Source organism: Aedes aegypti, chromosome 1 (assembly GCF_002204515.2).
Source record: "Aedes aegypti strain LVP_AGWG chromosome 1, AaegL5.0 Primary Assembly, whole genome shotgun sequence".
Lineage (NCBI taxonomy): Eukaryota > Metazoa > Arthropoda > Insecta > Diptera > Culicidae > Aedes > Aedes aegypti.
This window is the reverse complement of record NC_035107.1, coordinates 148,564,326-148,581,564: the sequence shown is the minus strand read 5'-3', so window position 1 is coordinate 148,581,564 and position 17,239 is coordinate 148,564,326. Positions and strand designations below refer to the sequence as shown.

The following is a 17,239-nucleotide window of genomic DNA, read 5'->3' as shown; positions in this document are numbered from 1 at the left end:
CCAAGTCCATTTGTCGAACACACCAAATTTTTCAGCAAATAAATTTGCTGAGTTTCAATAGAAACCTGCTGATTTTACAGTGTTCGGCACTGAAGATCAGCAATTCGGAATACTAAACCTCTAGACCACTTAGTGAAAGACTTTTACTGATCGGGCTGAGTTTCGAGCTGTCAAATAACATAGAACAAGAGAAAAATAGAGCTACCAACATTGATAAATTGCGTCTTATGTCAGAAAATGATGTTTGCCTTCGTTTTAGGTGGTTTAGGTTAAGGCCCAACTAATGGGAGCCCAAATAAAACGTAGCCCACTTGAAGATAGTGTAACGAAAGAAATTCGACTGTAGTTGTAGATAACTTCAAGGAATACTACATTAAAGTTTTATATCAATATTCTCAATGCTTGCTGAGATATTTCAGATTATAGTTTATCCTACTGTCACCCCCGACGATAGTTAGGTACCTGTATAACTTGACAGACCCTTGCACCGTTGTTTTCAGTTATTTCAAAGAAGAGGAAACAACTGTGTAATAAGTGGTGACTAGCAGTCGTCGGCACCAACCAGAGAACGGTGTCTTTCTTTTTCTCTTTCGTGACTTCTTCCGCTAACGACAAAAGGTCATGCGTGTTGTTTGAATGCGGACGGATGATGTGGATCAGAAGCCGATAAAAAGTAAATATTGCGGCGATCAATTTAAATCCACATCCAGCGGCGACAGTAACGCGTAGACAATATTACGCGCCATTCAAATGCAACTCTGATATTCAAGTAATTCGATAATCGCGATCTGTGGATTTTTCTAGCAGAGCACAATATTATAAACCAAATAACAATGTCACGTTGCAACTTCTTGGTTGGATTCTCACTTGCTGCATACTTATAACCATGACATGGTAATTTAACAGCCGAAATGCTGCAATAGTGAGATTTAATGCAAAAAAATATTCGATGAAATAAATTAAAACGAAATTAGGCAGCATCCATTCATTACGTAACGCTAAAATATAAATTTTCCCTCCTCCGTAACGGGTTCTGTATGAAAAAAATAATTTGTGTATGAGCCGCAACGTTTGAGCCTACTCCCCCTCCTTCTAGAGCGTTACGTAATTTCAGGACGGCGCCTTAGTCTGCTCAAATTTAGTGGCGCTGTGTAGAGTGCCTTTAAACAAGAGTGACGTCATGTTTTAGTTTTGACAGGTCTCCTGCACGATTGGAACATGGATTTGTATAGAAATGACAGTTCGCTGCTGTTCCAATTTTGATATTGTCGCCACTCTTATCTAAATCCATTCCAGTGTTGTGTATTCAATTTGACTCTCTGCTGCAACGCTGTTCTCAGTGTAGTCTGTATTTTTCAGCATTGGCCTTTATAACGCGTAGAACATAATGAATGACGTTTAATTTCAGGCATTGTCAACAAATACGAAATGTTACCAATACATAAACTAGTTTTTGCAAAGTTTTGGATTGCCGAAGAGTATATTTTAGTTGCCGACAATAGTAATTGCATTGCCGATAAAAAAAAACAAGTGCTCCATGACTTTGGTTAGGAAACACCGTAGATTTTGAGAAAAATATGTTCTTTTGTGAATATTAATCATTAAATAAAAAGTGCTCTAGTGTATTTCAAGTATCTCTTGCTATTTTTGTGCTTTATATTGCGAATAATTGCATGTTAAGAAAGTTCAGCTGCTTAGACTGCTGAGAATACGTAAGTTCCCCTATATTACTTTTCTCCGCTTTTTCTAGAATTATGATTTGACTAGTATTCACTTTTAGCACAATATGGTTCGAAGTACAGTTACAAATTTGGATTTTCACTTCCACTAGGTGTAATTATATTTCCCCGTGTTAGTTTTTCACAAAGCACACACTATTACAATACATTTCAATAAGGTTAGAACTACTATGTAAGTTATAATTATATAAATGTTAGTTCCATTAAAATTTTGAATTTAGCCGATTTGCAATTTTGCCAGCCGAATTAAAATAATATGCGGAAAATAAAAAAAAAAATGACAGCTGGTTTGAAACACGTCTACACGCGCACGCGGCTTGCTGCAATTATAAGAAATTAATGTAATGTTTGATATGGTACCAAGTAATAAAGAATAGAAGAAAAGGAATCCAACTGAAAAATAAAAGGAGGGCAAATCTTCCAAAAGCAGAGGAAGACTGCTTTCAGATACCTAATATCTGAAGTTCTCATGTTGGTGTAACAATATTCCATATCTGTCTTTTTACGAGTGTTAAACCGTGAAAAAATAATATCAGTTTCATCCAAAATTACGGTTTATGTTTAATACCTACTGAACGTTGTTTTCATTTCAAGCTTTCATAAAACTTTTATTTAAAATTTTCTCAGGATGGGGGGGGGCTATTAAAACGTGTGACCAAATACTTCGCATGGAGAGGGGGTCTATATATCGACGGATAAATGCAACGTAATTTACGGATGATCCCTAAATGTGTTGAAATCTTTAAATACGTTCTCTCGGTTGCACGCTTTGAAACATGGGACAATTATGCGAATAACAGCAGTATAGCTCAGGTGGTTCAAGGCTTACTGCAAATGTGCATAACGAGAGCCAATATCGTTGCACACTAAAGAAGAACACGGTCAGTCTAATCTGTCCAATAAGTGTGAACCGCATCGTCAAACAATAGAAGGAAGATTAACTTCCAAGACATCGCCACCCGCTTACTTGGATGGATCCTTTTCCTTTAGCCTTGCCGCGAATACGCGCGAGATGCAGACGGCGATATTGAAGCGCCGCGCCATCTGAGATGTATTCGTGGCTGTTTAGTGATGAGAGATCCAAAAAAAAAGTATAATTTTTGATACATATAGAATCATCACACACCACCCGCACTAGCCCAACAACAACACGTCACGTCACGAATCTCATCCGTTTGGCGGCGCTGGTGGCGGTCGTATTTGCTATTTGGAATCCACTCCATTTATTCGCACAGGCACAAGCCGAATGCTGTGTATCTGTGTGACTTTTTTTCTCGCTATGTTCGTATTTTTATTTTTATTTTTTGGTGTAGAAAAACTGGGTGGATTTGTATTAGTGATGCTGTAAGGTCGGATGTTGATGGTTTGGGAAAACATCGGGAAAGCGGAAAGGAAAAGAAGTAGATTTTTATGTAGCTTCTGCCGCTGATGTTGGCTGGTGGTGTTCCACTCCTCGCTCGCGGATGCTGCTCTCCGGTCGGTACTTGGGAAAACCGAGCCTTGCGTATATAAAGCACACAGCGATATTAGTAATAATGTATATACATAAGGAAAAACAACACATTATTATATACATTTTTCGTTTTTCCAATAGAGAAAAAATTGGTGTAGCAAATCAGCAAAAGATTTCTAACCGCCAAACTGAACATACACGCAATTACATCCGCGGTCTTAGTTCGTTAAGTTTTTAGTTCTATGGCTACCGTTTCCCCGTTAGAACATCTCATATGCTAAGTAGTACTCACAAGGAAAAGATTCATCTTATCAAACCAATATCCAAAAAAACAAAGAAATCATCGAACCGCGAAACGCCAAAAAAATGTAAAGTTTTCGCTGGGTGACTATTTGTTTTGAAAGTGATCGCAGAAACGACAAGTGCAACCATATCGCATTCAAAAATTCAAAAGTGCGCTCCCGATTCTAGGAACCTAGGAATTGCGCAAACCTAAGTGAACGCGCAAAAATTGATAACGTCGCTGAGGAACGGAAAAAAATTGAAGTAATTAGCTCGCCTCTCTCACCAAATTTCGGCAAAGAGAATCATCAGAGCTGTTTATATATGTGATATTACCCCCAAGAGTAGACGGCGAACGCGAAAAAACTATATACATTAAAAAAAGGCAACTACACCATTCGCAAAATGTGAAAAAGTAAAAACGATTTTTTCGTCTTGACTGTGGTGGAAGTTTTCTATCCTTTTTTATTACTGCAGTACATGCTCTATTTTTCGCATTTTCGTACCACTGGTTACAATATTTAGTTTGTGCTCTGTGTGTCGGCATCGTCAGGAGAGTCGATGCATGATGGAGAAAAAATGGCACCCGTAATACCTCATTTTTTGCATTTTTAAACTGACTGTGTTAATAATTTTACAGTGCAATTGATTCCGCGCTAATAAGAGTGATACGATTGTTGTAGTTTTGTGTGTGCATAATATAGTCCGGCTGAAAACCGTTGGAACCATGCAGTTCAGCATATCGGTGAGATAAAGTATGCAAAACACCATTCAAAGTGCAACAACATGGAATACCAACCAGAATCAAGTCGTTATTTTGACGGATGCTTACTGCTCGAAACAATCGTAAATAGTGTTGCAAAAGTGCAGTGACATCACCATCCTACGCAAAAACCGACCAAACCATGCGTATGCCAAAACTCGTTGTATAACTATAAAAAATACGTTGGATACAAAGCAGCAAAGTTATCCGATAAAATCGGGGTACGATAACCGTATACTTCCCAGGTAAGGCACTAACATGTGGTCGTTATCTTCACTAATATATTTTCGGGCATAGTTTACTTACCCCTTTTTTGCACCAAAAGAAAAATGATACCACGAGCTTTATCGCCAACTCTTATCAATTGAGGCAACGTTCTCACCTATCAGTATTCGAAAATTTTGGAACTATGTATGTACAACTGTTCGTCAATGACATCGTGTGCCAGGGTTTCTTATTAGACAGTCGGACCATTATTGAGTTCATGATTGTTTTCCGTAGCAGATGCAGTAGTGTTACGGGTGCTTTAACACACATGAATATTCTTCAAAGCAACTTTGAACTCGACTTTTGTGTCTCGGTTGATTCTATTGCAATTATTTCACGATATTTGTTATGAGAATAACGATATTTCGAATTAACTACAGTTTTATACTTTTATAAGAAAATTAAACGCTGGCTATAAACTGAGACGGGTGACAAAAAAATACAAACAAATTATTTTTAAGATATCTAGCTCAATTCAAAACAAATGTAAGAAATGTCGTGGTAGTTCGAATAGAAATCGATTGAGATTTGGGAAAGTTATGGCTATTTGTTGTTTTTAACACGAAATTTGTAATGTTCGGTCGGACTTTCATTACATGGAACAAAATAAAAATAAAATCTAATTTGATTTCTTATGTAAAGGCATTTCTAGGTCTATCATAAGGAAGCGTTGAGGTGTATTAGTTTTAGTGCATAAATGCTTGGAGACGACTTTTGGCCCATAAGGGGCAGAAGTTCGACCCATATATTATCTTGCAGGAAAGCTGCAAAACGCCTAAAATCCACAAATCACCCTTAATTTTGGCGAAATATGCCTAATTGGACAAAATAAATCACGAAAATTTTATGTTTTTGTTTAATTTTGCAAAATGCAGCAATTTTTTTTATATATTACAATCAACTCTGTTTTGGATGATGGTTTTGATGGAAATTTAGTATATATTAACAGCAAACATTGATAGACCAGAATACAATTCACAATATATTCATGTATTTTATCGAAAATCTCATTTCGTTGAAATCTGTACTTTTTGCTGCTTATGTTTTGCAATATTGCATTTATTTGCAGTTTACAAAAAACACAACTTAGAAAAATGTAAACATCATCAACAAAATCATAACATTGTACCAAGGTGAGACAACAATATTGGTTTTTCAGTATCTTTCAGTTTCTCTGATCTTTTTGCTCTCAACAAACCTTTAAAAAAAATCAAAGATTTTTAAAACACTTTATTAAAGAATGTTTTGTGACTTCAAACGTCCTCATACCCCTCCTCTGCTTACAAATGCATACGGTATCCTAATCTGTAAATTAAAGAAAAATAAATCGAAAGATTCCTATATGAAGACAGCATTCTGAACAGATGTGATAGGCCTTTCCATGTTACAGGTCCGTCCACGCATTTTTTTTTTTTTTTTTAATCGGTTGAGTGACCAGACTGTCATCTCCTTAGAACAACTATCAAAAAGCTGCATAATCAGTTGATTTGAAACGTCTCGTAAAAAGTTCCATTGTTCAATTATAGTATACATGCTGATACGAAAAATGCACATTAGCGGTTCAAATCTGCATGTAACTTCAGCGTAGCGGCGAAAATTAAGTACTCAAAAGTTAGTTCATTCCATTTACTTTGACGTTAACCTAATTTTGAGTTAATGGGGTGGAAGTTCTTTTCATTTACATCCATGCGAAAACAAATACCTACTGGCTAATTTATTTCCACTCAGCCGGCAGATCAAATAACTCAACTTTCAGTACTGTGCCACTTACTCAAATTTGAGATAACGCACTAAGGTTCGGGTTTTGGGTTGTTTTGTTCTTCGCTCTCTTCCAACAATAGAAGGTGCGAATGAAATGGAGAGAGAAAAATTACTCAAAAGTAAGCTAAAATATACTTATATATGGTTTTTTTATTTCTCCGTGTACGTTTGCTGGAATTCAAACGACTGCTTTGATGCTATTAGTGGGTGTTTTGCTCCACGAGTTGGCTTAAGTTGAAGTCTTTCAATACGCGTTTAAGGATAAATTCAACATTTGTTTTACATGGAATACAAACTATGGGGGTGTACCAGGCGATTCTTGGTTATAGTTTCTGGTTTCTTTCAAAAGATTGGTGATCTACCAAACTGAAAAATGACCTAGAAAATCACACAAAATTGCAATGAAAGCAGCGAAAATCATTTACGATTTTCGACACAAAAACACTTGAAAATATAATAAGAGAAGCATTTTTACACAGGCTCTATATTTTCGGGGGGGTCCCCCCCACCCCGTTCCAAAACTCGTTATTCATTCAAATCGAGCGTGACGCGTATGACCCCGATGAAGCGTTTTACACTACGTTCCCTTTTTTATATACGTCTCAAATTACCACTCCAATTATGAAAATAAAAACAAAAATCATTTCATCTAGAGCCTGCATGATTCATTTGACCGATGGCCATCTGATATTTGGGAAGCTTCATCAATTATACTTTTATATTTTTCCATGTATATCTCATATTTATATTTTCTTTTAATTTTAAATTTAAAATAATATTCGGATGGTAAATTGATGAGTTTGATGAGCAGTTAACTAACATATAGAAGAAATAAAAAGAAAAGCTGAAGAAATTGCATAAGGTGGCACAGAATTCCGTCATTTCTCAAAATTTTAGGGGAAGACGGGGTGGGCGGTCTTAGCCTAAGCAATTTAATTAATGTGTCAAAATCAAGAATAAATAAAAAAAAATTTCACGCAGCCTGTTGTTTTTTTAAACATTGAGCATAACCAAAAATTATCGTAGGTGTTGGATTTGTGTAAATTTATTCATTTTATCAGACTTGAAAAAGTGATTACTTATCATGATTATTTTTAGCGACGGGGCCAAACCGCCCACCTATGGGGTAAAAGCCAGGGGGTGGCATGAGCCAATTTTTATCAACCCAACATCAATTCAAAATGGCGTCCACTGTTCTTGTTTTGATTATATTGGGAGGGACAAAACATATGTTTTATGGGTAGGAGACATCTATTATACCTCGATGATGCGTAAAACATTAAACAAAATGATGAACTAATGATGAGCGTCTTCAAATACGACGATTCAATGCGATATGTTTATTTGCCAGAATCTAGCACTAGCAGCGTATGAGCCGTATACTCGAAAATCAGGAGCAAGGTTAGGGCAAACCGATCAGAAAGTGAGTACCAAAACTCGAAGTACCAATACGAAGTGAGGAAGAGCCAAAATGTATGCAGGATGACAGCCGTGTCAGTCCTCTGGTACAAGCGAACACCATGATTGTTTAGTATAATTTTGCGCAAAATACATCAATTCACTATGGTTCTAATAAGTATGATGTTTAATGAATTCTTCATTGTTTAACTTGAAAGTTGAATCGGCTTAACGATAAATGGTTCTTAAATCTTAGATGCATACCTTGCGTCACCAATATTTTGTAAAAATAGTTTTTAAATTGTTTAGACCTTTTATTGGAATATATTGAGGCTGCCAGTCTTACCCCATCAACAGTGGTCGGTTTTACCCCGCGTGCGCAGTTTTCACAATTAGAGCCATACTTCAAAGCGGAATATTTACCATTCATAATTCACTTCATTGCGTTTTTACAAAAAAAAATGTTTTGAGGTATCCTTAAGTGCATATGTTATATTTAGATCAAATTTAATATCAGTGAGCAAAAACATTATTTTTGATATTTGCTATGAAAAATTCGATGTAAATATCACCTAAAATGCTTCTTAATGACAAAAATCTTTTGATTAAGTAAAGTGCTTGGTGGTGCTTATCCTATGTTTAAGTAAAGTGCCAAACTGGAGGAGGTGGTCCGTATTATACCGGCGGGCGCTCTTACCTCGTCTTCCCCTATTAATATCTTGCAGCCACTGATGAAGTATGGGGCTCTGTACAAAAATCAACCCTTTTACTCTTCCATGATCTTTTACTCTTCCATGAAATTAGTAAACAATAAGGCCAGTAAACGTCAAAATCCCACACAAAATCAAAACAGTGCAGAGCCCAATAACAGCAAGTGCACTACTTAGATAGTTGATAAAATAAAACATCTCATTACAATTGAAAAAAAAAAAAAAGATTCAATGTAAATCAATACCATGACAAAGAAGGCTGCACCAAGCTTGTATTTCTTCTTTTTTACTGGCTTGACGATAGGCACAAAATAACCTTAATTAAATATAAGTGATTCTTTAGAGTTACTCTGTGAAAATAAATTTTGGTTTTTCAATTTCTGACATATCTATATAAATAAAAATGGAAAGATGTATGTCACGAAATGACGTGAGAACGGGTGATTGGCTTTACATGATTCTTTCACTGTTGAATTCGTCCAGAACTCCGACGTGTTTGTGCGAAGAAAAAATTTAAGAAAGTCTTCGGAATAGTGGGGAAAACGGGAGAAAACTAATCTGACATTTTCTACACGGGACTTGCATAGCGTTTTTCAACAGCCTACTTGATGGCAAGACGAAGTTTGCCGGGACCACTAGTTATTAATAAATTAACAACTTTCTTCATGTGTAGGATATATCTAGATCTAGAACATCCATACTTATGTTAAGGTGAAGTAGGCCATCATTGGAATTTGTTTGCGTCTTTGATGGTTTTTGCTTAGTCATCTCACGATGACTAAGTCATCTCACGATGAATCAACTATGACGGCAAGATGTGTCAGGTCAAAGTACATAAACCAGGCTATCGGCATTTATGGAGACACTGTCTTCTATAGTGACAGGGGGCCCGATTGGCTTGTCAGATGGATCGGGCCCGAGACATCAAGTCTACTGTCAATCACTGCAGTTGAAATAGGCCTATTCACTCGACGTTCTAAATCAGCTGATCGGAAAGCTCTTTGACAGTTCTTATATGGAAATGACAGCTTAGTGTTTGCACCGGTCCTCCATCGACGTAAACAAATGCATATACGGACCTGTCACATGTAAAAGCCTATAAGACATGTGCAAAGTGTTACAAAAACGCAACCAATTGCCTGTCAAAAAAAACCACTTCTCATTGGTCGTTTTAGTAAAGGCCTAGTTAAACATCGTTGAGTTGGATTGTAGCAGGGCACTTTTTTGCTAGCCCGACCGTGTTGCTAGTTTATAAATTAGAGTGACCAAAAGTCTGGAAATTTTTCATGGACTCTTTTTGTTTTAAATCTGTTAAGTTTACCGCATGTGCTACTACTATTTGAGAGCAATATAATGGAAATTGTATCAATTTTCTCTAAATACATCTCCAGTTTTGAATACAAAAATTACTATGGCACTAAATAAATGAAGTGTGCAAGAAACAACCACATTATGACTCTTGATGTTTAAACTTGTTTACAAGATCCGATTTAAACGGATACTGGTAGCACTGGCTTCTGTATAGTCAACGTTATGGACTGAAAACGACGGGCCAGTCTTTGTTGAGCTGTCACGTCCTGTCCTAACTTAGCCTTAAAGCTGTGAATATTATTATAAATTTTAGCGATTTTAAATAGGAGCTACCAAGCTCTTATGATTATTATTTGTATTAAAGCTAAAAATGTTTCGAACAGAATTTTTTCTTTCAGTGATTATTATGACGTACGATTTTTTCATATTTCTGTAACTAAATTTTTCTTCTTTAAAACTTAGACCATAGACTCAACTTATTCTCATTGTACAGCAAAACAGCACTCAATTCTAATAATTTGTACCTGATGGACGGCTCACTCGTGGCGCTAGTATCGCTTTTATTGGAGCTTGACGGTTGCGCACTAACGATACTAACGAGATAACAAGATGATCTAGTAATTGTTCAAGCTGTTACGTCCGTTTGTCTGTGCCTAAGCCGTTCTTGATCGTAATTAGATTATAATTTGCAATGAAGCTAGTGTTATTTGAAATTCTTTTGTTACAAGATAAAGCTTTTTCTCGTTACAATAATTCTCAATACCGTGCCCTAAAACAAAAGACTAAACCATGTTTCAGTCGTATTTAGACCATAGATTAAAACCATGTTTTAGTCGTAAGTTTTACCTTTTTTAAGCAAAGGTTATTCTTTTAAACAATGCTGCGCCATATGTTGGAATGAACATTGTTTTCAACCCGTCATATTTACGGGCATAAATTTTACTATCTGTCAAATACAAAAGTTATTGTGTTTAAATAATGCTTGGATTGAATCAAAGCATCACTCAACTATGAATGTATCCTTCTGTTTAGATTATGATTTTCATTAGAAATACGCTGTTATCACAACTGCCGTTAGAGTCATTTATGTTGTCAACTTTCATATTTTGGCTTATATTGTCACTATATTGAATCTTTAAATATTGAAGTCATACATTAATAATTTTGAAGCGATAGAAGGCATGGAAACTGTTAATTAACTGTTAACATTAGTGTTTGAATAAGAAATGTCCCTTATTTAAAACAAAAAGTGTTTTAGGCTGTGCTGTTTCATTATTTTTTGGCTTTTTTCTGCAGTTTTATCACAATTTATCCCTGCTCTTAAAAATCGGTGTTATTTTTTTCGAGTAACACAGTTATAATAATGATTGGTATGAAAAATGTCAGTATAGAACTAAAAAAAGTTAAACTTTTAAAACATGTTATTTTTTTTTCAAGTAACAGTCAAAATTATTGACTGTAACCGATTCGACAAGTTCTTCATCTGACAACAGTATCAGTGTCAAATCAGTATAAGTAATTGAGTGAATTATTTGTATTAACTAAGTTATAACATGATAACATATCAAATTCATAGAAAACAGTTAACTCTCCTTAACCCAATATTGCATGGACCATCGAGTTTGAGATGTATCGATTTATAGAACACAAAACCAGTGCAAATGCGATCTAAAGGACCATCAAGGTAGCCATGAAAATCAACTTTTACTGTGGTTCTCTAACTCGATATCGAGATACGTAGTATCGAGTAAGAGAGAGTTAATTGTAATTTAAAAAAAGTCGGTTTTACTTTAATTCTTATCTAATTTGTTTCTGCTCAAAAGAGGTGTTACCGGGAAGTCGGACGGACATATATTGGTCGGACGGACATATATTGGAGCGTTCAAATACCCGCAAACTAGAGTAGGGTCGGCTTTATACGAGAGGCTAATCAAGGCTCAATAAATGGCAAGACATTCTAAACTAGTTTTACACAGCTTTATTACAGTTACTCACTATATTTCTGTTAATTTGTGGTTGGCCACAGTCTTCCGAAATTATCATTGCACAAGAGAGATTTAAAAAGCATGCCTTGGAAATTTTCTTTTTCTAATGATAAATTCAAATCCTCGCATTTCATTGCTCCTATGATCATTTGATGTAAAGTATTGCATCATTGATGCAGATCATTTTAAGTAGCTGCCCTGGTATCAAACGTTTTTGACGATGGAAGTGATTTCAAGGGATCGATTCAGAAAATGAGCACTAAGGAAATTATCTGATCTACCTACGTATAACGATCCCATACGAAGGATAAATTATTTTCCCGAAAGAATTTGACCTTTGGAAAACCATACCGTAATTATCTTTAGGAAGGTGCCTAGAAGGAAGAATTTCAAAAATGTCTATTTAAAGGATTGGTTGGTAGGGACTCGAATTTTGGTAGGGACTCGAAAACAATTTTGATCACTTTTCTCTGCGTCCGCAACACCATATAAGGGGGATTTTATTATGCTTTTCAAATTAGTTATTACCATATTTGTTTGAATATCAGCTAAAACTGATTTTTAATACGTATACCTTATGAGGGTGATTTTCGGTGAAAATGTCTCACGAAATAATTTAACTGTTTCCTGAATCGATGCATACACAAATAAAAACTGATGGTAGGATAGATTGTTGTAAGTCGTCAGAGAGAGCTCTATATTTCTTCTTCTTCAGTTCGAATGAGCCATCTTACCCCGTGACGCACCATGTAGAGGTGATCTAACCATGTCACGGGAACTCTATACTGAAGAGCCTAGTTGCATTCAGTCATAAGTGAGTCGGGTGAGTTGAGATGAGCCGAATGAAATTATGAAAGTCGACTCATTTTGAGACTCGCTTGGGAAGGACAATAGCAGGGTGTATTTAGAATATCTTTTAAGTTTATTTGATTAAAATTAAATCTACAAAGCACTAGAAGGGTTCTTGGGCAACATTGCAAAGGCACAGATCCGGTATAATTCTTGCTGGAAACATGATTGGTCAATTTGCACAACAATATGATATCCATTCCCTACAAGCAAACAATAAAACCTTAAGCAAATTAAAAAAAACTTTTGCCTTATATCTTCGAAATTCTCAAACGCGTACAACTGCTATCTGACACTTTGCAAGCTTTTCAATAACACAGCGAAGTGATTACCGCACGGTTGTTATGCCTACTACCCATGTTCGTCCAATGTAAGGAGCTGATATTTTTTTAGATCATTGATGCAGTATTTTCCCGAAATGATAGGAGCAAATCAAAGCAATGTTGGGTTGGCAAAAGAGGAGTGTGCATTTTCCTACTCCTTGAATTATAGATCAAAGCAACGCAATGCAAAGGATATTTTGAAGACTGCCTTCAAGTAGAAATGTTGTCACGATGAGAGGGGTTCCAATAAATTGGTCAGATATTAACTTTCAAAAATCATATTGAGAGCATTTAAGCGAAATTTTACAAATATGTAATAAATGTAATGTTTGGAATGATACTAACAAATAATAAAACTTGGCCAGCCAGAAAAGCCATGGTCTCAGATTTTATAGAAAAAATATGGGATTGGATGATTGTTTCAAAGAAAGTCGGATGTATTGGGGCCTAAGATTGAATCCATGACCTTTAACTTCGGAAGCAAAAACGATAGCCTTCAGGTTCCAACTTAATCTTCTTCTCGGCATTAACGTCCTCACTGGGACAGAGCCCGCTTCTCAGCTTAGTGTTCTTATGAGCATTTCCACAGTTATTAACTGAGAGCTTTTTGTGCCAAAGTTATTATTTTCGCATTCGTATCTTGTGTGGCAGGTACGATGATACTCTATGCCCAGGGAAGTCAAGGAAATTTCCATTACGAAAAGATCCTGGACCGACCGAGATTCGAACCCAGACACCTTCAGCATGGCTTTGCTTAGAAGCCGCGGACTCTACTGTGGACGTGACACAATAAGATAAGCTAAATCAAATCAATCTCAATCAAATAATAGCTCCTGCCCGAAGAGTCCACCAAACTACAGCCAGCTAAGCAAAAACAATCGCTCTGCTACGGCAATAGATTGCGGCTTATTTTCAGGTCCCTTTTGTTTAGCTTGTTTGCCAAATTGCACTTTAAATAAAAGTGTTTGTTATCAGCCACCCAAAAAAAATGCGATTAAACAGCGTCAGGAACCGAGAGCGAGAGGTTACACTCAATTGCCACACACGCTGATAAGATTATGCATGTGTTCGAGGCTTCAACGTAAACTAGCAAAATCTCCAACTATTGGCACACCAATTTGTGTGCCAATATATGTTTACCGGAGAGTTGTTTCGAATTTTTTGATTATGTGCTAAACGTATGGCGAATTTTATTTTACCTACCGGGAACACTATCATCAACTTATGTGACTAGTGCACAGTCATAAAGATTAGCGAGCTATATTTAATGCTTACGTTTTTCTAATCGAAAGGAAAAGATAAGACGTTTTATAACCAAAATTGAGAGTACGTACGAAACTTGAACTGAAATGTTTTACGGCACTTATATAGTGAGTGACGTTTGAACGTGTTATAAACTCATTCGAGTACACTTCATTTCAACTGTTAGGCATGGGAAACGGCTGAAATATATCATTATATAGTTTGATTTGTTCTTATATGGTTTTGAGTTTTTTCGAATACCAAAAACAAGGCCTAACATAAAATCGGTACCGTCGTGCGGGGTGACATTGGTCCATAAGGGTGACTTTGGGCCAATATTTTTACAGCAAGCTAATGCCAGAATAATAAAGACAATGTGTCAAGTTGCAACCGATTAGCGCATAAAGGACCACTTACATGTCAGTGTCCAACCTAATTTTGTATTACTGCTAAGAATTTATTAGACCAACCAGCCCATATAAACATAACAGATACATCAATTTTCCGTAGTCTTATCCTTGTTGAAATCAAATGTTACTGGATTGTATTGCTCATTGCTTTATCAAATGGAGCAAAAAATTAAATCCTAATCAAGCGTCTTCTTGAAGCTATAATAATAGACTGGCCCAGCTCAGTATGGGAGAAAAATAAAGTTGTATGATTCCACGGGGCACCCCCCAGGATTATTTCTTGGGGTTAGAGGAAGCCTTTCTGAAAAATTCAGCTCATTTGGTCGTTCCATGAGCTGGCGCATTTGAATTGAAGTTAATATAGGATTTTCAGCTCAAACATATGAGCAACAGCACATCATCTACTCTTTGGTTAAGGGAAATTGATGATCGCGTTCAATTGGACCCAGAGTGTCAAAAACACTACTTGATACTATATCGAACAATATTGTAGAAGATTGTACCACGATCAAAATTAATAAAGTTGGTGTTTTAACCATCTGAATACTGCTTGTATTTCTTCAACATAGCTTGGAGGAAGCCACTAAGCGCATCATAGCCACCTATGACGCTGGGCGAGCTGAGGCACATGTCGCATACATATAAGTGACTGTACGGGAGTGCTGATCTAAGCCTAACTTTCATCAACTGAAAGAGTAATAAAAATGGGATTAAATCCAGATACAACCTTCTGCAATTATGTTAATTAGGGTATCAACTAGTGAATTTGTCATTCTGGGCTCATTTGAACGCGAACAATTAGTATACGGAACGAAGCAGTGACATAGGATCAATTTTCAATATATTTGAGACGAATATCCCATACAAACTTCAAATCGAATGCGCCAGCTGGTGGAGCAATCAATTAAGTTGAAATTTTGAGAGAGCGTTTTTCTTACCCTAAGGCTCATATCTAGGGGGTGCCCCGTTGAGTTTTACAACTTTTTTGTTCAAGGGCCAGTCTACTATAATAATGATTATATAATGAACCAGATGTGTGGAATAGAAAAATAAGTAGTATTTATATGGTGCACATCCTCATATGCTTGTTTAATGATCGTTAACATTCCAAATTCATATATAAAAATGATGCCAATATTCTTCTAAAATGGTGCACGTTTCCCTGAAGCGACCTAGGGCTAAAAAATATTGATTTGACTTATTCAATGGTTGAATAATTGAATTTGAAAATATATTGATATTTTGCTAATTACGCTTTTTTTTTTGATAAAAAATGCAAAATTTTCAAACTTTGTCAAAAATAATCCAAGTGTTCTGTAAATCATTTGAAAACTGCCTCTTTCTACACTTTTCTTGGACTTCAAGACCCATTTATCCACGTCCCTGATCCATTCAAAAAAAATTTTTGTCGAACAGTGTTATTGTATTATGAAACCTTACATTTTTTGTATACGTACAGAAAATGTAAGGTATCAATACAATAATGTATCAAAATTTTACGTTTTCCATATTTAAACCAAAATATTTTTAATTAGTTAAAAACAAAGAACAAATAATCTCACTGCACTACGCGAACAATACATTCAACACGATTGAGTTCTTCCAAAGCGTATTCGAATTCACTAAATCACCAGCACCGTAGCAATATGTCGACCAGCTACCAAGCTTCAACATTCATCCACCTCAGCCAGAATTCAGTCTTGACAATGTTTACAAAGCGCTTTCATCAGTCGACACATCGAAGGGCCCTATTCCAGATCGTAGAACATCAAATTTGTCGAACATCAAAACTAGTTTTAGTTGAAAGTATTTTACTCCAAACTTTTCCTCATTTTACTAAAAAAAATATCATTGTTTGACCATAACTTCATAAATACTCAACCGATTCCAAATCTTTTGCATGCTTTTGAAGCCAATCTAATTGTTTCCGAAATGTTTGTTGGGGCAGGTTCGCGATTTCCGTTGGAATAGGGCCGGTGGATAAAACGGTCACTTGCTGTAAACTAGTCGCTATACTCGGCGGGAGTGGCGCTACCGGCTACTTCACTATAAAAGCTCTCTGAGTTGTCGCTAACTTCTGCCAGGAGTTTTCTTCTGCTCGAATGGCAACTGGTTTCACTTGGAATTTCACTTTGTTAACTCGGAATATGATTTGGTACAATTTGTGATAACTTTATACTTTGGAAGCTCAATTTGGAATGATTTTATTTCTTAGATCTTAACATTAGTAAAATCAGCTATCTACTACAACTACCGAATTTTAATTTATGCTACTCCTTTCTAGCACTACTACCATCGCCTAGCACACAATTTTAGTAGTAGATCAGGTTTGTTAAACCTTTGAAAAGAACTTTGAAACAATTTTTAAATAATTCTACATACAAAGGTATCGACCGTGATAATTATATTATTGAAATTGTTTATCGGCATATCGGTCTATTTGCTCGAAGTAAGAGGGAGCATGGATAAGAAAGCAATGAATACTAGATGGATAGGTACCGTAAGGGAACGGCGAGAGAAATTGGATTAGATGTTGAAGAGGGCATACCATATGAAACAGTATTACTTGAGACGTCCTTCCTTGTGGCTAACGTCCCCTATGGGAACGGCTTGGTGTGTTTTTCGAATGACACTACCAAGACAGCCAGGCTGTCTAAATTGATAAAGCATACTTTTAATACAGTGGGATTCCGTTTTTGGTATGCTCCATTTTTGGCACCCCCCCCCCCTTTTGGCAACAAAATGG

General features: G+C 36.2%; 1 protein-coding gene across 8 annotated transcripts in view; it reads left to right on the top strand.

Annotated features, from left to right (window-relative positions):
• The window catches only part of LOC5570618 (broad-complex core protein isoforms 1/2/3/4/5), a 190,965-nt gene that overhangs the window by 117,568 nt on the left and 56,158 nt on the right, over positions 1-17,239 (top strand). For 7 of the 8 annotated variants that reach the window (XM_021850719.1, XM_001659170.2, XM_001659169.2 and 4 more), the window contains exon 1: positions 3,364-4,482. The exons of the other annotated variant lie outside the window; for it this stretch is intronic. The gene's annotated coding sequence lies outside the window, so the exon portion shown is untranslated. Of the gene's footprint in view, positions 1-3,363; positions 4,483-17,239 lie in introns of those variants that run through there. 8 annotated transcript variants of the gene reach the window in all.